The 24,806-nt window shown below is 34.2% G+C and overlaps 1 protein-coding gene and 1 long non-coding RNA gene across 2 annotated transcripts in view; both read left to right on the forward strand.

The window, feature by feature from the left end:
* Window positions 1-24,806, forward strand: part of IL1RAPL1 (interleukin 1 receptor accessory protein like 1) — a 922,977-nt gene that overhangs the window by 81,549 nt on the left and 816,622 nt on the right. The window lies entirely within an intron of this gene.
* Window positions 11,458-22,370, forward strand: LOC116662106. The gene is made up of 3 exons (XR_004318089.1): window positions 11,458-11,467; window positions 20,488-20,494; window positions 22,252-22,370. It is a non-coding gene; the product is annotated as an uncharacterized LOC116662106 (long non-coding RNA).

Genomic DNA, 24,806 nt, shown 5'->3' on the forward strand with positions numbered 1-24,806 from the left:
TCAAATCCTTTGCCTATTTTTAATTGGGTTGACTTGCACGAGTTTTTTAGTTTCTGCATATTCTGGTTAGAAGTCTCTTATCAGAAATGTGTTTTGCAAATATCTTCTCTCAATCTGTGAGTGGTTTTTAACTTTCTTAATGGTGTCCATTGAAGTATATAAGGTTTTATTTTTGATGATACCCAATTTTTCTATTTTTTTTCTTGCTTGTGCTTCTTGTGTCATGTAAGAAGCCATTTCCTAACCCAGTGTATTGAAGATTTATCTCTGTGCTTTATATGCTTTTCTATAAGTTTTATAGTTTTAGGTTTGATATTTATATTTGTTCCTCCATATCTACAGGAGATTGGTTATAGGAACCTCCCCCTGCCATGGATACCAAAATTCTTAGATGCTCAAGTCCCTTATATAAAATGACATAATATTTGCTTATTACCTATACACATCCTCCCTTATACTTTAAATCATTTCTAGATTACTTGTAATACTTAATACAATGTAAATGCTATGTAAATAGTTTTAGACACAAGGTAAATGCTGTGTAAGTAGTTGTCAGTGTGTGGAAAATTTGTTTTGCTTTTTGGAAATTTTTTAAAAAATATTTTTGATTTGAGGTTGGTTGAATCCACAGATGTGGAACCCACCCATACAGAAGGCCAATTGTATGTCTCTGAAACATTTGCAGTTAACTTTTATATGTGATATAAGGTAGGGATACAACTTTGCATGTGAATATTCAGTTGTCTCTGGACCATTTGTTGAAAAGACTAGTTTTTCCCTCATTGAGTTGTCTTGGTGCCCTTGTCAAAATCAACTAACTGTAAATCTGAAGGTTTATATTAGAACTCTTAATTCCACCCCATTGATCTTAATGCCTGTTTTCACTCCAGTATCACACTCTCTTGCTTACTGTAGCTTTCTAGTAAGTTTTGAAAATTGGCAAGTGTGAATCCTCGAGCTTTGTCCTTCTCAAGATTGTTTTCACTATTTTTTCCCCTTTGCATTCCATATCAGTTTTAGGCACAGCTTGTCAATTTTTGCAAAATTGCTTTGCATTTGTAGATTAAATTGGGAAGTGTCATTTTGGCAATGTTTTATCTTTTGATCCATGAACATGGGATACCTTTCCCTTTATTTAGGTTTTTTAAAATTTCTTTCAGCAAGTATTTTATAGTTTTCACTATCCAAATCATACTTCTTTTGTGATTTTTATTCCTACATGTTTTATTACTTTTGATGCTATTGTAAATGGGACTGTTTTTTAAAATTTCATTTTCAGATTCGTCATTGCAAGTGTATAGAATTCAAATTTTTTTTATATATTGAACTTGAATCCTGTACCCTTGGTGAACTTGTTTATTATTTCTAATAGATTTTTTTTCTGTGTGTGACGATATCTTAGGGTTTTCTTTATATAAAGTCATGTCATCTGCAAATAGTGTTAGTTTTACTTATTTCTTTCCATTCTGGATGTCTTTTATTTCATTTTCTTGCCTAATTTCATTAGCTATAATCTATGTTGCAATGTTGAATAGAAATGGTGAAAGTGGAAATTCTTGTCCTGGTTCTGATCAAGGGAAAAGCATCTAGTCTTTTACCATTTAATATGATGTTAGTCCTGAACTTCTTGTAGGTGCCCTTTATTTGGTTGAAGTAATACTCTCCTAATGCTAAGCTATTGAATTTTTTATCATGAAAAGAGTATTGGAGTTTTTAAAAAAGTTGTTTTCTTTATCAATTGAGATGATCATGTGATTTTGGTCCTTTATTATATTAATATGATGTATTACATTGATTTTTGGATATGAAACTAGCCTTGATTTCCTGGGAAATATCCCAATTGGTAATGGTGTATAATTTTTTTTTAATTTGCTAGATGTGATTTTTTATTATTTTCTTGAGGGTATTTACACCTGTATTTATAAAGGGATATTCATCAGTAATTTACATTTATTGGGAATGTCTTAGTCTGGTTTGGTATCAGGGTAATCAGGGTATCACAACAAGATGAGAAGCGTTTCCATACTCTTCCATTTTTTGGAATAGTCTCTGAAGGATTAATGCTAATTATTCATTAAATATATGGTAGAATTTACCAGTGAAGCATGTGGGCCTGAGATTTTATTTGTGGGACATTTCCAGTTACTAATTCAGTGTCTTTTGTTGTTGTTATTGGTTGTTGAGCTATTCTATTTCTTCTTGAGTCAATTTCAGTCATTTTTTGTCATATTAGGAATTTGAACATTTCAATTATTTTCCATTATTATTTTACTGTATATTTTGCAATATCTTCTTAGTGGTTGCCATATGTATTAAAACTAACATATTAAAACAATCTAACTTGAATTAATGTCAATTTAATTTTATTGTATACAAAACTGCTTCAGTATAGCTGTTTTCTTCTCCACTCTTTGTGCTATATTGTCACACAAATTAAACCAGATGAGCTCATTAACACAGTTGTATAGTTACTGCTTTATGCAGTTTTGTTTTAAATGAGATGGGTGAAGAAAAGTGTTACAAGCAAAAATACATTTAAACTATTCATTATATTTACCTATGTAGCTACCTTTAATGGTACTTTTTAATTCTTCATGTGCATTAGAGTTACTGTCTGGTGTGTGTGTTTGTTTTTATTTTAGCTCGAAAGACAATATTTCTTGTTGGGCAATTCTGCTAGTGACAAGCTCTTTCAGTTTTTATCTGAGAATGTCTTAATATTTCCTTTATTTTTGAAGGATTGTTTTGCTGAATGTAGAATTCTTGGTTGACTTTCACTTTTAGCATTTGCACTATTTCATCTTACTATCTTCTGGCCTCTGATTTGTAATGAGAAGTCAGCTGTTAATCCTGATGAAACTCCTTTGTATAGGATAATTGTTTTAAACTTGCTACTTTCAAAATTCTGTCTTTGTCCTTGAGTTTTGGCAGTGTTACTAATGTGTCTAAGTGTGGTTTTCTTTGAGTTTTTTATAATTGGAATTTGTGGAAATTATTGTATATATAGGCTAATGGTTTTCATCAAATTTGGAAGTTTCTGCCATTATTTCTTCAAATATTCCACTGAAGTATTTGCTTGGTTAGCTTATTGGTTATCCAGTGATCAGACAGACTTTCAAAAAATGCCTTGAACCAATAGCTCTCCCAACCTTTGCTTGGCGGTTCTCTGTGTGTGTTTAAATACACCTTTAACACTTTGGCATTTGACGGTTTTGCCTGGGTCTTTACTTCTGGCTTGTGCAGAAAATCAAGGTCAGTCAGATGTGAGAGATTAAGGCTGTCCTGGGTCTTTTCTGGGCATGCACACAGCCCTTACATGCACATGGCCCCAGAAACATGTCATAGCTTTTCAAAGCTGCCTATGGTCATCTTACTCCCCATATATTCCTTTTAAATGTTTCGGCCATCTTCTTGTTTTCCCGTTTGGTTCTCCACCTCAGGAAGCTGAAATATTAAGCAATTGCTGCTGATTATTTTTGCAAAACACTCTAAAGATAGTACTTTCCTCACTGAGCAAATTCTGAGTCAGGTCAAATAAAGAGAAGTCCTTGAATGGCGCTTTTTAAGGAAGCTGCAAGACTGATTAAATAGTGATAATCCTCCTGCGATGGTGCTCTGTGAGAAGTTCCAGTTTCAAGCCTTTCCCCTTCATTGGCTGTTAGTTTGCTGTTTCTTCAAGGGTAACACAGAATAGAGAAGAGGAGGATAGGAATAGAGAAAGTTAAAATGGCACAAAGCTCATTACTGACTCACTGAGACTCAGTCACTTTTCTTGAATAAACACTCTTCACATTATTGCCAGCTTTTGGTTAATTTCCAAAGGTCTGAAAAGTTGATTTTGGCGATCTTTTCCAGTGTTCTTTTTAGTTTCTTAGAGGACTAGACTTTTAGAGGTCGATATTGCACCATTCTGGAGGTGCTTCTCATTTGAGTATTTTTATTTTCTTTATGATTCAATATTTTGAACAGTTTTTATCACTTTATACTTAATTTTAAAAATCTGTTAGTGCTTTCAGTTTATAAAATATTCCAATACATTAGGGTATACTTGACATACTTTTAAAAGTTCAGGACTTAATTATTTGAAGAACTATACTTGCTGATTGTTTTCTCCTACTTAGTACATTTTAACGTAAAGATTTGAAATTTGTCTAAATGTTCTTTTCAGAATCCTGTTAATATAGTTATTCATTTGGTCCTGAAAATGGTTTCTTTCCAAAATCAAGCATCTGTTGTCATTCAGTAAAAATGAACTAGAAATAGAAGATCTGAAAAAAATCTTCCAATTTTATTTGAGCTTGAGAAGAGTCAAGTCTAAACCATAAATATTTTGGCATAGAGTTTTATGTCAGGAAACTGTAGTGAGTTACCTTTATTTAGAAGACAAATAATTTATTTCTTCTATATGGTATTTTAGAGAATTAAAATCATTTGAAAGTCTGATAATTTTATTTTTTATTCAAAATAATTTCCAGAGTATGCCTTTAGATCAATACCAATTCATTGTAGTTTCAAACACTTATATTTGCTGTATATTAAGATGTCATTGAGTTTCTTGGTGATCCCCATCATACGTTTAAAATTTTAAAGATTTAACTGCATTCTATAGAGTTTATCTGCAACATATAACTTAAAAAAGTGATAGCAGATTGACATAAAAAGCCATTGGTCTTCCCCCTTGCCCCGCCAAATTTCACATAAGCAAATAATGAAGGAGAAATAGACCCTGTTTAAAAACCTATTTGTGACCTTTATATAATTTAATGAGATTAAAGAACTTATTGTATTTGTAGGTTCAAATATTATTTTATAATTTAAAAATGCATTGATGTTACTATTAAGTTGGTGTTTTCAGGAAAATGCAGAAAATACTTAGTCAGTAATTACTTTTTAAATTCTTGTATTGAGGTGAAAGTTTCTTCTTAAAAAAAGGTATGTCTTTAAGTAAGTGTTTTTTTTTTTTACTTTTACTAACTATAACTTACACCCTAATCAAGAGATTACATTTCTTTCACTCCATATCTTCCCCTCATGCCCCTTTCAGCCAATTCCTGCATACCAGCAGTAGCCTACTTCTGATTTCTGTTAGTATCAATTTGACTGTTACTGAGCTTCATATACATAGAATTATACAGTAGGTAATCTCTTCTGTCTGGCTTCTTTTGGTCAGTGTAATGTTTTTGAAACTGATCCATGCTTTGTATATGTCAGTATGTATGTATGTATTTATGGCATTTTTCCACATAAATACATAACTATTTTTATTCATCCTCTTGGAATGGAAATTTGTGGGGAGCATTTTCATGTTTGAGAGTGTTTTAAAGAAGTCTTGGCCGTGATTTCTCAAAAGGGGCATGAAGTGGGAATAGAAAGCATACTTATAATTTGATTAAAAAAAACTTGTTAGATGTGTGTGTATTATGTGATAAAATGCACATATGGTACACTTCTAATAAGAATAGTGGAGGAGGGTATAGCTCAAATGGTAGAGCACATGCTTAGCATGCACAAGGGCCTGGGTTCAGTTGCCAGTACTCCCTCTAAAAACATAAATAAACCTAATTACCGCCCCCCAAAAAAGAATAATAATAATCATAATGGTAGTTAACATGTGTTAACTTGTGCTAGGCCCCTTCTTAAGTATTGTGCACATTTTATCTTAGTTACTCCTCATAGCCGTTCTATAAAGTAGGTAGATTATGATATTATCTCTGAGGAGTAAACTGCAAATTTTAGACTATAAGCATCTTGCCTAAGTTCACACACCTAGTGAGGGGCCAAGTGGGGATTTGAATTCTAGTTCTTGTCTTGTCAAGCATTACACTATGGCTGCTGCTTTCTAGTAGTTAATAGTTACTGAACTCTGTTATACGCCAAACCCCAGTGAGATGTATACACACACCCTGGTACTACAGTGTACATAGGTAGTCTATGTACAGATTAGCTGAATCCACCATGTAGAGGTTACTTCCTGCTCAGGATTATTTGAGGCAGAGGCCACAATATGTTGAGAGGCAGAAGCCAGTCAGCAGATGTGTACTATTAGACCTCCAAAGTGTTTAGAATTTATATTCTGTTTGTTGCCAACATTTAAAACTCTGTATATCACACATTAAATTCTTAATTTCTGGAATACTCCAGGAAATCAAGATATCTGAAAACCTTGCCCACTGCAGTGATCTGGAGCTGACCCTCAGCTGCCTCTCGTGGGCCTACAGTCAGCCCTGATAGCTTATTTATGCTTCCTGCAGAGAGACATGTGAGGGAGTTTGTGAGTCTTGATACAACTTTTTGAGGAAGTTGCTTTAAGCTTTACCTTGAAGGATTCCAATGGGTTATACCAGGCTGCATGAAGAAATAGCACAGCTCAAGGAAAGAAGGACATTTGCTGGGTGACCTGAAGGAATATGAATTAGGCAGGAATTACATGGATTGGCTGAAAACCAGGATAGAGAGGAGGACTATGCTAAACTATGAGGTCTGCCTTCAGTGTCTTAAGAAATCTCGTGTTTTGAATGCTTTTATAGAGGAATGGTAGAAGCTGATCTTTAATTTTCTAATTGCAAAACATAGCCTAAAATTGCTAATTACAGAAAATACCAATCAATTGTGGTTATTTAAGCTGAACATATGTCTGAAACGCATCAAATTGCCATTTGTGGTCCAAAGGAATAAAATATCAAGTATGTATAGTTCGATCTTAAAAGTATTCCTAGTAGCACTTTACTTTGAGTAAAGTCACTTATATAATGTATCATGTATATTTTCTGCTTTTAAAGTTTATTTTAAATACACATGCTTCCAGAATTATTTTTATTTTTTTTTACTTTATTTTATTTTTAAATTTTTTAATCCATGTGTATTTTCTGAACCAGGACAAGGAAACTAGTACAGATACATACTGTAATACCTCCTCAGTTGTTGTTTTCTTTTAGTGTTATTTAAATCTTTAAAACATGTTCTTATATTTATTTTTTGAAATGTTTAAGTCCCATTGTATCTATTAGGTTATTTATTAAATGCATTGAGGTGATATTTCAGTATATTAGGGTGAAATCATTTGAGTTATATAAACAAATAATACAGTTAACTAAAAATAGAAAATCCTCTTGGAAACGTTGATGCTTAAAAGACAAAATTATGTGGATGAACATACGTATGCTTCACAGAGCTTTTCTTGTGCTAGGCATTTAGCTGTCTTGCAACTGTTAATCAGCACAGGCCTTAAAACAGCTGCTATCAGATTAATTAGAGGGAATCCAGGAAATAATTCAACTGAATGTAGCATTCATGTAAGTGTGTTGAAGGCAATTAAGAGTAACTATAGTCATTACTGAGACTTCCAGGAAGTATGCCAAAAGGCTCAAAAGTTAAAAAATGCCTTCCCAGTTTGCATGTGTGTGTGTATGCCACACATATAAACACACACTAATAGAAGCTAAAACTAAATAAAATTGAAGTGATTTGCTTGAATTGTGAGATATTAATTCACTTCTTTTTATGAAGTTGGGGGGCTAAGAGGAAAATAGGCCATTTAAACTGGTTTAGAAAGAAAAGGGCCTGTTTGATGGTGCTGTGCAAAGTATTACAATGTGGTAAATAAATCGTGTTTCTTTTTATATTTTTAATTTTCATAGCTGATGCAAAGCTTCAAATAAAGGAGGTTGATGTTTCACCAATATCACATATCTCCAAGAAGGAAACTCAAGATTTTCTAGTAAGGGATTTAAATCCTTAAGAAACTTGGTACCACATGGAACGCCTTCAGTACCTGGTTGCTCTCACCACAGTCACCACCACCACCACCACCACGCTTAGCTGTTATTATTATCATGACTCAAAGGCTGCTTACTTGGCATTACATCTCATTTTCCCTTTTCTTAGGTCTCTTGCCTACTTTACTGGTTGATAGTATCTTACCCCAAACTTAGTAATGGGAAAATTAAATAATTTTGCCTGTGGTTGTTCCTTGGGGGAAAAAAAAAGACCAAGGAAGAGGGAAATAGGGATGAGGGTAGGAAAAGTAGATTTTAAAGAATGGTTAATAATTCTTTCTTATTTAATAAGATACAAGCTGAACTTAGAGAGGTTTATTTATTAGAATAGAAATTTGGTGTGTGATTACATCTTACTGTGCGATACAGTTTTCAAAACCTGCTTTCATGTCTTAAGCCTGAGCTAGGAGGACGCCTGACACTCCCTGTTTTCAAAGTCCCAACCTTGCTTTTTTACAGAGGGCATGAAGTGGGAACAAAAGGCCTACTTATAACCCTATAAACACTTTAAAAAATATTTTCCGGAAACACTTGTTTCTTTGTTTTAAAGAAAATAAAACGTAGTTTGAGAAGAGCTGAAATGATTGATTAGAGTTACAGGTGCCACTCCTACGTAACAGGGTTATGATAGTTCCCAGGGAGGCAGGCTATGCCTGATGAATCACAAGGCCCTGCTCTCTCACTGAGTGCTACTACAGCTGATGGAAAACTCATGTCACTTTTGTTTTTTAAACTTATTTTGATTACTAGGCCTTTGGTTTACCAGGCATCCATTTGATCACCTTTTAATCTTTTTTTCCTAATTCCCTCTCCAACACTCCTGCCCGCTGCCGTTCCTCCCTCTCCCACATACTAACGCCACGCACCACCTCCTTTCTTGAGGTCCCATCTCTTGCTGCTTGCAAACTGCTGTTCTTTTTGATTGAGTTTGGATGTCCTCTCACCAATGAAGTATTTTCTTAGGTGTTATTGTCTCCATCAAACCACCAAATGTAGATTATGTATCCTCAGTATTCATGGATTCCACTTTTTAGTTCTGCTTCACCACCAGAAACCCAAATTCCCTGAAATCTCTCTAGGAAGAATTTAATTATTATTTCCACACAATTAGTTACTGTGTGGAAATAAAGAGAGAAAGCTATTTTAAGGATAGATACCATATCACAGAACTGCCATTTTCAAAGAATTGGAAGCAGTCTTAGAATCTATCTCGTGTAAACCCTCAGTTCTAGAAACCGAGGCCCAGAGAGCTTGCACATCTGGTAAGCAATGGAGTGTATTGTTTTTGACAGGAGGTGCCAGAAGTTAGGTCTTGTAATTCCCTATTCAGTGTACTTTCCACAACACTACACAGAATCTAATCCTTGGGTTCTAGTATTTGAACAACTTGAACAAAGATGAGAAATCAGCTTTTGACAGCTGGAAATAATGAGAGGTGAAAGGGATGAGTATTCCCCAAACAAACAATAGAGAAAGCAAAGGTGAGGAGAAGAGAAATGAATGTGGTCCTTTGAGGAAAGAGTATATGGTTCAGTATACTGTCGAATACCAAGGCTGGGTGAAGGACCTCAGTAAAGGAAATAAAGGGGGGTGCTTTTCTGTAAAACATTAATAAAACCAGCTCAGTTTTTTGGTCTGCTTCTTTATTATTACTGTGACCTGACAATTCCAAACAATGGCAGTGATAAATGACTCCTTGAAGGATATTTTTTTCCTAAACTCTAAATAATTGCTGCAGTTGTGATGAATGTTCAATAATACATACATGAGCTTCAAATGAACACCCATTTATTACTTATATGCTCAAATAAACATTGAATTCAACCCAGAAGTTTATTTGGAGAACTCCCAGCTAGACAGGTAGCCCTGACACATGCACACTCAGCTATACATGTTCATTTTGAGAGTAAATTTATAAAAGATTCAAATTGTTAGCACTTGTTTCAGATGGAGTTCATGTTTCCAGTTCCTGTGTTACTAAATAATCCTGCATTTAAACAGGAGATTTGAAATAAACCAAGATAGCACATTGGTTATGAAGGGGAGGAAAAAGAACTTGGGTTCCTCCTTCTATCTTGCTATATTTTATGTGACCACTGTGTAGTTATATGTGTGCTTAAGTTTTAAAACAGTGAAACAGACTACAAATTAGGTGGAATTTTTTTGGAAATGAAAATTTTAGGTCATAAATGAAATATTTTACTGAATTTTAATAATTCTAAAATTTAATCTTATATATTAGCACATATATTAGCAGTAGGCAGAATACACTGTAAATGAAAATACGCTTAGAAGTAAAGTTAATTTACCCATATATTTTCTTATATTTACAGCATTATAAGATTGTCTTAATTATTAAAAATTAATGAAATGCATTTTATTTGTATTAAGATGGACTTAAAATATTGCTATGAAGTGTCATCCAAGATAGTTATGCAACTTATAAATAATCAGGAACAATTTTGAAATAATATTCTAAAATAGTAGCTACTTTTAATTAAAGATAATACCAAATTGTGTGTAAAATTTTTTACTGAACAACTACAGTGTTCAAGATATGGAGCAAGTCCATGTTGACAGTGAGAGCTATAAGCCGTGTCTAAACATCAAGTTGAGGCAAGATTGATATATAATGATGATGACAAAAAGCTGGCAAATTTTGTGTCGGTGTATGTTTATGTAACTTATGATTCCTCTGTTTAAATGGAGGAATATTTTACTTTTTATATTGCATATTTCAATGACTTATCTTCATAAGGAAACTGAGATTGAAACTGTTTCACTTGAAGAGAGCTTGCGGGAATTAACTTCTTAGGAAAATATGAGGAAGAAATGATGACATCAATTACCTTCATTAAATAAATCTGAAAAGGCCCACCAAGTAAACGGGCATTTAAAAAAATACAGTAGAGTTTAAAACTACGAAATACTTGCTCATGAGAGTTGCTTTGAGAGAAAAGGAAAAAAATGCCACACAAATTAAGAAGTGCTAGTTACATCTTTTTGCACCAAAATGATTTTGGGTATTGGAAACCTGATTATTTATCATCTGAAGAAGACTTATGGATATAGAATTTTAAAGCAAGAGAAAGTGTGAAAGCAATTTTATATAGGAGTAAATTTCACAAAACACATTTTAAGCTTATTATTTTGAAATAATACAGTACTCAAAGAAGTTGCAAAAATACTAATGTTACCCCTGTGCCCTTCACCTGTTTTCCTCTGATGATAACATTTTATATAACTATCATACACTGTCAAAACCAGGAAATTGACTTGGGTACAGTACTATTAACTTGATACAGACCTTATGCAGATTTCACCAGTAAACACATTTTTTTAAAAACTAAAACTTTTAAAGAATTATATATACACATATACCCTGTTTAGAGATTTTATTTTTATGTGTTGGGGGAAATAGCACTTAAAATGAATTTTATCATAAATATATACTTCTTTATTAATTCTCTGAATATGAAGTAGTATATCTTTGGACCTTCTCTTTTTTCCATTTCTTAACTTCCAGTGATTTTAGTTTCGGAGGTGATCCCATTGGGAAGCTGGAACGAGACAGATAACAGTAGTAATAGGAGCTGTGGGGAAACCTTAGGTTATGTTCCCCAAATCAACTTCTTAATGGCAATAGATGTAGAACCGAATTTACAATGGAAATATGTTTTGTGTGTGTTCTTGTGCAATAGTTCTGTTTCTGAACAAATTTACTTCAGTGTAACATTACACATACTGAATATTAAATCTTGAATGTGGGCAGATGATTTCAGAGGAAAATAATTTTCAGTATAATATGAAAAATATTATCAATGTTTGTCAGGATGTGACTTTTTGAATATTCTAATATCCTAAGCTTGAAGGGAAACTATAAATCTTTCTGCAATGTCTTTTCCAATTTTTACTGCAGCAAAGTATGCAGTACTTAATATTCCAATAGTCTAACAGTAGATACATTTACACTTATTATGTTCACCACAAAGCCTTTTATGACTGGGATATTGAAAACTTCTTATAAGTACTATACCAAAATGCATAATTTAACAGGATAATTTGCATAAGGAAACTCCAACTCATAGATTAAACTGATCACCAAGAATTACGTATTACAGATTTAAAGTTAGAAAGTACACAGACACATTTTAGAGATAATACTAAAAGCTTTTTAATGCAAAAATAAAATTAGTAGAAGATAAACAAGGTAAAACAATAGATATTTTTATCTTTGTAGAGTATTGCTAAGAATACTTTGACTAAATTTGGTTCATAAACAGAGAAAAGCCTTATGCTCACAAACTTCTATATTTCTGGTGTAAATTAGAAAGGAAAGAAACGACAATTAAGTTAACAGTCATCATCTAAAACATGTTTCTCCACCTTTGGTGCACATCATAATTGCCGGGAGAGTGATTTTTGGAATATATCACATAAAACCTAGTAACTGGAAGTCTAAAGTGTATAAGATAAAACATATTTTTTTCTAGGACAGGCAAAAGGCCAAATCTGGTATCATTGGTTTCTGTGTAGTGTTTTTTGTCTAGGATTGGTTTGTAGATTACTTAAGAGTTAAAAGCATTACTAAAGAGTTGTATTTACTTAACTTTAGACACTTTTAAATTTGACTACATATTTCAGTAGAGATAATTATGAATATGGAAATAAAATGATGTATAATGATATAGTGATGGGATTTAGCTAAATTGTAAGTTCTGGACATACCAATGAGCTGCAGTGGCTGTAGGACTCGAAAGTGGATAATGTGAGGATAAATTCAAGGACAACAGACCTTTCCCAGCTGATAGCATAATCTTAATGGCTTACTTTGGTTTGTCACTGCTCCCATGATATTCAATTATTAGAAAGATTTTAAAGGGTTTTAGCCATGATTTGGAGTCTTGTATATTTAACTGTTTTTGTACTTCAAAGATTAATGTGTTATGCTTGTGTTATTTGAGGGGTCGTGGCAAGTGTGGAGCCTAGACTGAAGTAACAAGAGTTGTGGGGTATGTGTTATGGTGTGAATGTAAAAACATAATTTGAAAGATTCTGTAAAAATAATTTTATTACCTTTTTAATGAACCGTCTGACATGTTTTTAAAAATATGGTATAGTGGAAAAAAGTATAGGTGTTACATTGTGTAATTAATTCTGTGCTCTAATCTAGGCTCTGCTAAAATATTATCTGTGACCTTGGGTAATTTACTGAACTGCTGAACTTCTGTTGGTTTCCATAAGAAATTAAAATGCACCCACAACACAGTCTAACACACGGCAGACAATCAGCAAATGTTCCATTCTCTTGTCCCCTAATTATCACATTATTTTTAATCCATACATACCGAGCTTTGCATATCGTGGACACACACAATGTTGAATGAGTGAAATCACGGATTAAATGTACTGTATTATAAAGCTTATGTCTTTCCCTCCTTAATAGAACCTTGGAAGTATAAATTGATAGAAAATGAATAAGTTCAGTCATTTGGTGATGAGAATTATTGGGATAAGTTTTTCCAAAGTGAGTTACAGAATTTTGTTCTACTGAACTTTTAAAACAGGGCTCTTTTTCTTGGTTTGTTTTTATTTTTGTTTTTGCTTCATACAGTATGATTCTGTTTAAAGACAAACATTGGTGTGATCTTGATGACCTCTCAAGGTTGCTTCTGAATCACAGACAGAAAAGGTTGAGACAATAAAGACATGGGTTACTAGAAAGGCAAGCACATTACAGAACTTTCTTATTTACCATTTTTTTTTCAGCTTGAGTAATTCTCAGGCTTATGTTTATGGATAAAGTTAAAATTTCTCCTTTTTCCTGTTAAAGTTCAAGGATCTGGGGATTAGTTATGCAACACATTTTTTTGTCTTATAATTTTTTTTTTAAGAATGTGACATATCTTCTGTAACCATAAAGGAAAAATATATAAGGTACTGGAGGTCATTTGCTTGTATAATTAATGAACTGAAAGTAAAAGATAGGTGAATCTGTTTTTTAAAAAAAGCTTGAAATGGTTCAAGTACCATCCATTAAAGCATGTTGCTGTTGCATGTGCTAGCTGTCAAGTTTATGACTTTCATCATTATGGACAGTTTGCTATGTTTCTGTTGTTCTTTCAGTGGTTAATTTCCTTGTCACTAGATTGTTTAGTGAATCATTTATTGTAGATAATTTTTATAACTTGAATCTTTGGATTTTCTGAAAACAGTGACGATACCTCAAATTTATATGTACCTTTGAAGTTTAAAGAACATATTATGTAAAGTAAGAATTAATTGAAGGAATTGCTACACTTTCAAATTTTACTTAGTTTATTTTTTTAATTCCATAACTTGCCATGCTAAAAAAACTAAACCTTGCTTGGTGGTAAGAACAAAGGGATGAGAACATGAAAATACAAGATGTTGAGAGTGTGTTTCAGATGCTTGCTCATTAGGATGAAATTTTTGTCAGGCAGTGTGTATTGGGAGTTTGTTCCTTGAAAATCAATGATTTGACTTCTCTGCTGGATTGTTTCAATAGCCTCTTAGCTGCTCTCCCCACTTCCACTATTGATCTTCTCCCTGCCTACCCCTGTGACCTCATATACTAACACACACTCACTTGCTCCAGCCTTAGTGACACCACCCCCTTCACCCACTGCCATCATCTACACCCATTTGCGATGTCTTTTCATCTTCTCCCTTCAAGAGGTGGAATTTACTTTCCTACCTCTTGGTTGTGACCTGGCTTTGTGATTTGCTTGGATGAATAGAATGTGGTAAAACTGACATTATGTCTTTTCTAAGCTTAAGCCTCAGGAGACCTTGAATGGTTCCAGGTGTTTTCTTGAAACCCTGCCACCTGGAGATGATGAGAGGCATGTGGCTGACTCATCTTAGCCAACAGCTGGCCAACTGTCAGACATGAGTAAGATCATTCTAGACCAAAATCTACCTCGTCTTAGCTAGGCTCCCTTAGGGTCTGGGTTAGCTGTTGTAGGTATTCATTCTTATTTTAAGACATGGTCACTTACTTACCTTTGTATTGTTAAAATCCCTCCAAGAAGATATGAGATTAATGGACTTCCATAGAGCTATTTGACTCTTTAATTCTCATGAAGAAGAATCTCTAATTTAAAAAGTATTTTATCTGCAGATAATTTTCTTTCGCATAGATTATTTGAATTTTTAGGATTAAATGTTTTCATGTTTTTGAAACTGTGGCTCAACTGGGCTATAGTGAGGAAAGAACATGTTATTTGATTGAGATACCATGTTTCCTTGAGAGAAAAAGAGATGTAGTTCTTAATGAAATTGTCTAGTGGCATCATGTACAGTTTGATAGCCTTCAAGTATCAACTCTTTAATAATACTATTTTTAAATAACACTATTCTTGAGCTATAGAGCTTTTTTTGCAGTTTGGGGAATTTTATTTTTATTATTATTTTTAATAGAAGTATAATTGGTTACAATGTGTCGGTTTCTGGTGTACAGCATAATGGTCCAGTCATACATATACATACATATATTCACTTTCATATTCTTTTTCATTAAAGGTTATTACAAGATACTGAATATAGTTCCTTGTGCTATACAGAAGAAATTTGTTTTTTATCTATTTTTATATACAGTAGTTAATATTTTCAAATCTCAAACTCCCAAATTTATTGCTTTCCACCTACTTTCCCCTAGGTAACCATAAGATTGTTTACTATGTCTGCGAGTCTGTTTCTGTTTTGTAGATGAGTTCATTAATGTATTCTTTTTTTCTTTTTGTTAGATTCCACATATGAGTGATATCATATGGTATTTTTCTTTCTCTTTCTGGCTTACTTCATTCACTTAGAATGACGATCTCCAGGTTCCATCCAAGTTGCTGCAAATGGCATTATTTTATTCTTTTTTTTTTTTTTTTGGCTAGTATTCCATTGTATAAATATACCAAAGCTTCTTTATCCAATAACCTGTTGATCAACATTTAGGTTGTTCCCATGTCTTGGCTATTGTATGTGGTGTTGCTGTGAACATTGGGGTGCATGTATCTTTTTGAATTAGAGTTCCCGCCAGATATACGCCCAGGAGTGGGATTGCTGGATCATAGGGTAAGTCTATTTTTAGTTTTTTGAGGGATCTCCATAGTGTTTTCCATAACAGCTGCACCAAACTACATTCCCACCAACAGTATAGGAGAGTTCCTTTTTCTCCACACCCTCTCCAGCATTTATCATTTGTGAACTTTTGAATGATGGTCATTTTGACTGGTGTGAGGTGATACCTCATTGTAGTTTTGATTTGCATTTCTGATAATTAGTGATATTGAGCATTTTTTCATGTGCCTATTGGCCATTTGATGTCTTCACTGGAGAATTGCTTGTTTAGGTCTTCTGCCCGTTAATGGATTGTGTTGTTTGTTTTTGTTATTAAGTTATATGAGCTGTTTATATATTCTGGTAATTAAGCCTTTGTCAGTCACATTTGCAAATATTTTTTCCGATTCCATAGGTTGTCATTTTGTTTTGCTTATGGTTTCCTTTGCTGTGCCAAAGCTTATAAGTTTAATTAGATCCCATTCATTTATTTTTGCTTTTATTTCTATTGCCTGGGTAGACTGCCCTAGGAGAACATTGCTGAGATTTATGTCAGAAAATGTCTTACCTATTTTTTATTCCAAGAGTTTTATAGTGTCTTATCTTATGTTTAAGTCTTTAAGCCATTTTGAGTTTATTTTTGTATATAGTGTGAGGGAGTATTCTAACTTCATTGATTTACATGCTGCTATCCAATTTTCCCACCACCACTTGCTGTAGAGAGACTGTCTTTTCTCCATTGTATATTCTTGTCTCCTTTGTCAAAGATTAATTGAACATAAGTCTGTGGATTTATTTCTGGGCTCTCTATTCTGTTCCATTGATCCACATGTCTGTTTTTGTACCAATAGCATGCTGTTTTGATTACTGTAGCTCTGTAGTATTTTCTGAAATCTGTGAGGGTTTTTTCTCTAGCTTCTTTCTTTGTCTTCAGTATCGCTTTGGCAATTGTGGGTCTTTTGTGATTCCATATACATTTTAGGATTATTTGTCCTTGTTCTGTGAAAAATGTTGTGGGTAATTTGATAGGAATCACATTAAATCTGTAGATTGCCTTGGGCAGTATGGCCATTTTAACAATATTGATTCTTCCAGTCCAAGAGCATGGGATATCTTTCCATTTCTTTAAGTCATCTTTAATTTCCTTAATCAGTGTTTTGTAGGTCTCCATGTGTAAGTCTTTCACCTCCTTGGTCAGATTTATTCCTAAGTATTTTATTTTTCTGGATGAGATTTTAAAAGAGATGGTTTCTTTACTCTCTTTTTCTGATATTTCATTGTTAGTGTAAAGAAATTCAACTCACTAAGTCTTAGAGATCTTTCTATGTAGAACATTGCTCTACCTCATTTTATAAATACTATATGTTAGTTCTATTTAATCAGTCCCCTGTGAATGGCCAGTTAGGTTGTTTCCAGTTTTTATTAAGCCAATCAGTATTCATGTTTACGTTTTTAAAATAAAAATATAGTAACTAACCTTATTAGAGGAAACTCAATAATTTATTTCATTAAATTGAGAACACACATTTGTACCAAGATTCAAACATAATCTTTAAAGATCAATTTTTAGTTGTACTGTAAATAAGATGGGCTCTTTTTATTGGCTGTAAAGCAATAAACTATTTTAATACTTACTAAAAAAAAAGAAATGCAACTGATTCCTGGATATTAATCTTATATCCTGCTACCTTACCAAATTATGTTATTGGCTCTAGTAGTTTTTGTGTGAGCTTTTATGATTTTCTATATATAGTATCATTTCATCTGCTTATAGGGACGGTTTTACTTCTTCTCTTCCAATTTGCATCCCTTTTATTTCTTTTTCTTGCCTGATTGCTGTGACTAGGACTTCCAATACTCTGTTGAACAGAAGTGGTGAAAGTGGGCATCCTTGTCTTATTCCAGATTTTAGTGGGAAGGCTTTCAGCTTTTCACCGTTGAGTATTGTGCTGCCTGTGGGTTTGTCATAAATAGCTTGAAAAGAGCTTTGATTCCTCAATTTAAGATTTTATGTATCTGGAGTAATTTTGAAACTGAGTGCTAAAAAAAGAGAAAAGATGTTCTATTGAAGTGTATGTAACAATGGAAATAACACAACCTATAGAAGTTTTCTCTGGTAAATTTAATTCTAAAGATGATCAGGTTAGAAGTAGGGATAAAAGGTATTATTTTTAATGTTATAAGCACATTCCAAAGGTAAAGAATCAGAGTCCATGCAGGAGGAATAACATTGGATCTTGTATATTAGACATCTTCCCCCAGGGCTTACAGAATTTAGGGAACGTTCACACAAATATAATATACGTATAGTCTAAATTAAAGGTGTCATATTGCAATCAATATGTATGTGTAGTATTAAATATTGTTAGATTTTAGAAAGTCTCATTTTGTAACATTTTACATACATAACTTTAATTTTAATTTTAGTAAAAAAATTTATCAAAATCATCAATCTTATAAAATCTCCCATAGCTTAAAATAATCTAGCCACATCAGATTAAAGGGAGACCATCCAGTATCCCTACATCTCTTGGTTAAATCAACTCAGGATTTAGCAAAGAGAATACAGGCTACTTTGGGTCTAATTAATACCTTTTAAAAAGAGACTTGGTTTTTTGAGAGCAGTTAGGTTTACAGGAAAATTAAGAGAAAGGTATGGTGAGTTTTCATACACTCCCTGCCACCATGTGTGCATTGCCTCCCCCATTATCAACATCACTTACCAGAGCAGTACATTTTTTACAATTGATGAACCTACCTTGGTGCAGCATAATCACCCAAAGTTCATAGTTTACATTATGATTCACTCTTGGTGTTGTATATCCTTTCTGTATAGACGAATGTATAATGTCATAGGTCCATCATTATAGTATCATACAGAGTGTCTTCACTGCCCTAAAAATCCTCTGTATTCTGCCTGTTCATCCCTCTTCCCACCTGCCCACCTAACCCCTGGTAACCACTGATTTTTTTTATTGCCTCCGTAGTTTTACCTTTCAGGAATGCCATATAGTTGGAAATATATAGCATGTAGACTTTTCACATTGGCTTCTTTCACTTAGTAACATGCATTTAAGTTTCTTACTGGTCTTTTCATGGCTTGATAAGTCATTTCTTTTTAGTGCTGAATAATATTCCTTTGTTTGGATGTACCAGTTTATTAAACCATTCATTTACCAAAAGATATCTTATTTGCTTCCAAGTTTTGCCAGTTATGAATAAGGCTGCTATAAACATCTGTATGCAGAATTTTTTGTGGACATTAGTGTACAATTCCTTTGGGTACATACTAAGGAGTGCAAATGCTGGAATGATTGGTAAGAATATACTTAGTTCTGTAAGAAACCACCAAACTGTCTTCCAAAGTAGCTGTACAATTTTGTGTTTCTACCTGCAATGAATAAAAGTTCCTGTTGCTCCACTTTCTCTCCAGCATTTGATATTATCAGTGTGCTGGGCCATTCTAATAGGTATGTAATGGTATCTCATTGTTCATATAATTTGCATTTCCCTGATAACATGTGGAGCATCTTTTCATATGCTTATTTGCCCTCTGTATATCTTCCTTGGTGCAGTGTGTTAATATTCTTTTTATATTTAAATCACTAATCATCATGAATCTAATGGCAGGCTGTTGAAACATCCACCAAATGCTTAAATTTCAAATTCAAGCAGCATTTTTTTTTACTATAGGATATTATCTGAACAATAACAAACTGATCCTCATATGTGAGGTATAAGTAAATCATACTTATGCATACTCATATCAAATATTTATATATTACAATTTTGTGAGGATAAAGGAAGATTTCATTTCTAGTCATAAAAATCATACAACATTTAGAAGGAATTTTACAAAGCGTCTAGTTAAAATCACCACTCAGTGCATGATATTACTGTGTAATACTTTGTTTTAAGGGGACGTTTTATCCAGAATCCCTTTGAGGCCACTTGTGGAATGCTTCTTGTCATGAGTTCCAGATAAAGTATATGCTGCTAAACATCTCAGGGTTCCAGGACTTAGTCCTTGGACATCTTGTCTGTGTATACTCTGTCTTGGAGCTCTCTTCCAATAGCATGACTTTAAATACCATTTATATGCATATGATTCCCAAATTTTCATCACCACTCTGAAATTCTCCCCTAAACTCCAGACTCACATATATATCTGCATAGTTCACATCTTTACTTTTGTTCTAAATAGGCACATCACACTTAACCAACCCCAAACAAATCCTTTACCTTCCCTTCCACACTTGACCCTTCCCAGTCTTCCTCAGTGGTAACTCCATCCTTCCAGCTGTTCACGCCAAAACCTTGGATTCCTCTAGACTCCTCTTTCTCATATGCTCCAGCCCATCAGCAATTTCTATCAATACTGCCTTGAATATAGACCTAGAATTTGACTGCTTCTCAACACATCTGCTGTTACAGCTTGGTCCAAGCCCCCTCTACTAACTGTTATCTCTCTTTCACTGTTGTTCCCTTCCAGCATTTTTTCTCAACATGTCAGCCAGTGTGATATCTTTAAATACAAACTGTGTGCTTTCTCTGTTCAACATCTTATAATGGCCTCTCATCTCTATAAGAATAAAATCTCAAGTCCCTACAGTTGCTTTCAAGATTCTGTGTGTAGCCGTCTGGTTCCTCATTGCTGTTTGTCCTCTAGTGCCTCCCTCTTGCTTGCTCCACTCCAGGGCACAGGTTCCTCTGCTATACCAGATGCTCTTCTTCCCATATCAGCACCAGCACTAGCTGTTCCCTTTGCCTTGGATGCTCTCCCCCAGCTAGCCTCCTGGCTCACCCTCTTCTGCAAACCCCGCTCACCTTGTCACCGCCTTCAGATATCTTCTCATATATCACTACTTGGTCACCTGTTTGCAACTGGAGACACCCTCCCTTAGCTCTTGCTACCTTCTACATACCATACATAATGTGTTATTACTTTATTTTCTGTCTCCCTTCACTTAAAATGTAAGCTCCGTGAGTGGGAAATTTTCATCTGTTTTATTCAATATCTCCAATATCTAGTAGAGTACCTTCCTTAATAAATGTTGATTGATGGAATGAATTATTTCTCATACATTTCAAATACTAGGAAAGTATATATAATGTTTTCTCAACTGTGTACTTTTATAGTGGGGAAAACAATCAGTAGTTCTTTGTTTTCAGTTTGGGTTTTCTTATTTAACAGATGCATCTGTTTTACTTTTTTTCTTCACTGAATCTGTTATTGAAAGGAATCCAGTGTGCCTGGCCAAAAACTATGTAGCCTTTAGCTATTCAACAATATTGGTGCATAATCATTGGTTCTTGGGATGCTTCCAGACTCTAGTTTGACCTTTACGAATTAGTTCTGAATTAGGGATCACTGCTAGGGGAGAAGTAAGGTATAGGATGAAAACAGAAATTCCAACTCAATCTAGACTGTTTAGAAAGACAAAGACAGTAAGGAAAGAAGACTATTTTCAGTGCATCAGACCTTGTTTTCATAACTGCTGACAGAAGCCTGCTATTAAAATAGTCATATTTCCTCAAATATTGCACTTTCAGATGCAAAGTGAGCATTCAAATGGTTCTGTTAACGTGACCTAATTTTCAGAGCTGGATGTTATATATATGTGCTTTCATTCTGAGTCTGTAAACCTTTAGACCTCCAATTGTTTCAGTCCCAAGCTGGTAGTATTCTCGTCTAAAACTTAGCTTTTTTTTCTCTGTAACTTTAACATTTTGTGTTTTATAAAATCTTTTATACATGCCTATACAGAGCTCAAATGTTACTATCCTAGGGAAGACGAGAAAAAGGCAATTCCAAAAAAAAAAAAAAAAAAACACTCTTCAAAATATATTCAAAGTAGAATGTTTAAAAAAGAATCTATTTCTGCTGAAAAGGGAAAAAAATCACCATTGTTCTGCTGGCTGGAAGTGTTGGAAGTGTCTCAAGAAGACACACAATTGGATTAATTATATTTTCATCTTTGTTGCACCCATTCAACTCTGAGAACATGCAGTTCACTGTAGTTTTATATCCTTCTGGATTATATGAGAAGTTGCAAGATTATTAAGATGCCTTAGATACTCCTCTAGGGATAACAGGTGACCTTTACTAAGGACTTTTGTAGGTTTGATTTTCTTCCTCCTAGAAGATCATATGTAAGAAAATTCAAAATTATGAGGTACCAAATTTGAGTTTTTTATTAATTCTGACTTTTAAAAATATTTTACTACATTATGGTGACCTTTAAAAATAGGATAAACAAAAGATTTTTTGATTTCAGAGTTTAGCCAGTTTTTCTAGGAACATCTAATCACAGGACTTGGGTGGTTCAGAATTCACTTCCTATTTTAAGATCAAAAAATAGAAAGATAATTGAGTAATATCTGCATAATGAAAAGGGAGTGATTTTAAAATTATACTTTTATTCTTATAAAATCCTTTGTTCTAAATATGTATACATCATGGTGTAGCACTTTTAACCCAGGCACTCACTGTGCACCCAAAAGTAATAGGTACATATCTTCGCCCAAATATTCATAGCACTGCTATTTATTGTAGTTTAAATATGGAAACAATCCAAATACTCTGTGGAATACTTTTGTGGAATGTAAATATAAAGCAGCAAACATCAAACAGCAAATAACACTGCCCCAGAGTCTATTTTTCTTTCTTTCCAGAGTGGTCCCATGAATAAATAGTCTACTACTGTCTGTGACATTATAGGAGAATACCAAGAATAAAATGTTAAGCAACAGTAGACAGACCCAGAAGAGTATATACTGTATGATTCCATTTAGGTAAATTTCAAAAGAAGGGAATATGGGTGTTAGAAGTCAGGATAGTGGTTACTTTTGAAGAGTTAGTGACTAGAAGATGGACGATGATTGCTCTTGGTGCTGCTTCTTACTTTAGTGAAAATTCATTGAGTACTATACTTATGATTTCTTTATTTTTTGGTATATATGATTTAGTTCAATAAAATCTTTACTTTAAAAAGTCTTTTATTTTGAGTTACTAGAGATAGTAACAAATGAGTAGTCAGTAGTCTTTCCAAGTGGCCTTGCATAACTCTGCCATCTCTGTTTGTGGATAACCTGTGTTTCTTCAGATGATGAAAAATAGGGCATCAGAAAAAGAACGTCTTTCCCATGTGTGTTAGGTTCCTTTGGCTGCTGTAACAAATTACCACAAACTTGGTGACTTAAAACAACAGAAATGTATAGTCTCACAATTCTAGAGGCCAGAAGTTTGAAATCAGTATCCCTGGGATGAATTCAGGGTGTCAGCAGAGTCATGCTCTCTCTGAAGGCTCCAGGGGAGAATTTCCCCCTTGCCTTTTCCAGCTTCTGGTGGCTGCTGGCATTCCTCGGCTTGTGGCCACATCACATTAATTTCAATGCCAGCATCTTGAAGTCTCTCCCTGCTCCACCTTCTCCTGTGTGTGTGAAATCTCCTGCTTCCCTCTTTCAGGGTCCTTGTAACTGGGCCTACATAATGTAGGATAATCTCCCCATCTCAAGATTCTTAACTTTATTACATAAACAAAGATCCTTTTACTCCATATAAGGTAACATTTACAGGTTTCAGGGATTAAAATTAAGATATGTTTTGTGGGGGCATTTTCAGCTTTCCACACTATGTAATAATCAACAGGATTTAAACGAGGTAGTATTGTTGCCAAAACCCTAGCTTCTGTACCCCAATACCGAATTGAAACCCAGAGACAGAGTTTGGGGTGAAGTAGAAAAGAAAAGCTTTATTTCTTTGCCAGGCAAAGGGGGTCACAGCAGGCTAATGCCTCAAGACTGTGAGCCCACTTGGAGAGAGGTGGTAGGGAGTTACATAGCAAATGTCTAAGGAACAGTGCTTCTCATAAGAATGCGAGTATACATAGGGCTGCATTCCTTTCGATACAGTTGCATTGGTGTCAAGGAAATCTGGTGACCAGGCCTTCTGTTCCTGAGGTTGTCAGACTGTGTCCTCCTCCTCCACTGGGCTGGCATCTGGTGTTTGTCTCTTGTTCCAGGAGTTAATGAACCATAACTCTTCACATCCTTGTGCCTGGAACAAAGGGTGCTCAGGGAGGGGGGTCTGTGGGCTTGTGTTAAGAAAAATATGTGCAGTTTAAAATCAAGCTAATGTATACTTTAGAGTGAGGAAAGCCATTTTAGATTACAACTGTATAGTTACAAATACTATGTGGTTACAAATTACCCACTGTTAATCTATTCCTTCCATTTGGTGGTGGTGTTTACTTAGCATCTGAAAAACTCATGAGATGCTATTATCTGGGTACTTAGAGAGGAACTACAGCAGAGGACATGGAGGAGGGTCTGTCTGGGAAGGCCCCATAGGGTCCGGCCCCATTGCAGTATTGTTCACCACCAGCTGCTCTTTGGGTACACTTAACAACTTGGATAGAAAAATTATTTTCTAAGGTTACCTTACCCCAGTCTTTGTACATATTCCACTAACAGTTTTAATCTTTTGATTAAAATTGTATTGCTGCAGAGGCTTTAGAAATCACATGCTACAAGTATTTTTGATTCTGAAAATTTTTCTTCAGATGAGATCTTATATGGAATGCAAATATAAAAAAGCAAACACTGCCCCATAAACTCAGTTTTTCTTTCTGTGCAGAATGGTCCCATGAGGTATACTGGGAAATTCCTAGGGCTCTGTGGAGCTATTTGAAAAATCTGTCTAATCTGGTATCTTCCCTTTTACTTGGGCAGACAACTAGCATTCATGATATGACACTTTTTCCCCCGAAGATGATTCAGAAAGATTGGAAATAAATTCTCTATTTCTACTATTCTTCATACTGAACCACCTTCAGATGGCTTTTCCGTTAACACAGTGCTTCCACACAGCATATGGCTGCCACACTTACATCAGAGAGGCCCTTTAAACCATTGGCCGAGATTTCTGGATTTCACACAAAACACACAGAATTT

The sequence above is a fragment of the Camelus ferus genome, chromosome X (assembly GCF_009834535.1).
Source record: "Camelus ferus isolate YT-003-E chromosome X, BCGSAC_Cfer_1.0, whole genome shotgun sequence".
NCBI classification, from domain to species: domain Eukaryota; kingdom Metazoa; phylum Chordata; class Mammalia; order Artiodactyla; family Camelidae; genus Camelus; species Camelus ferus.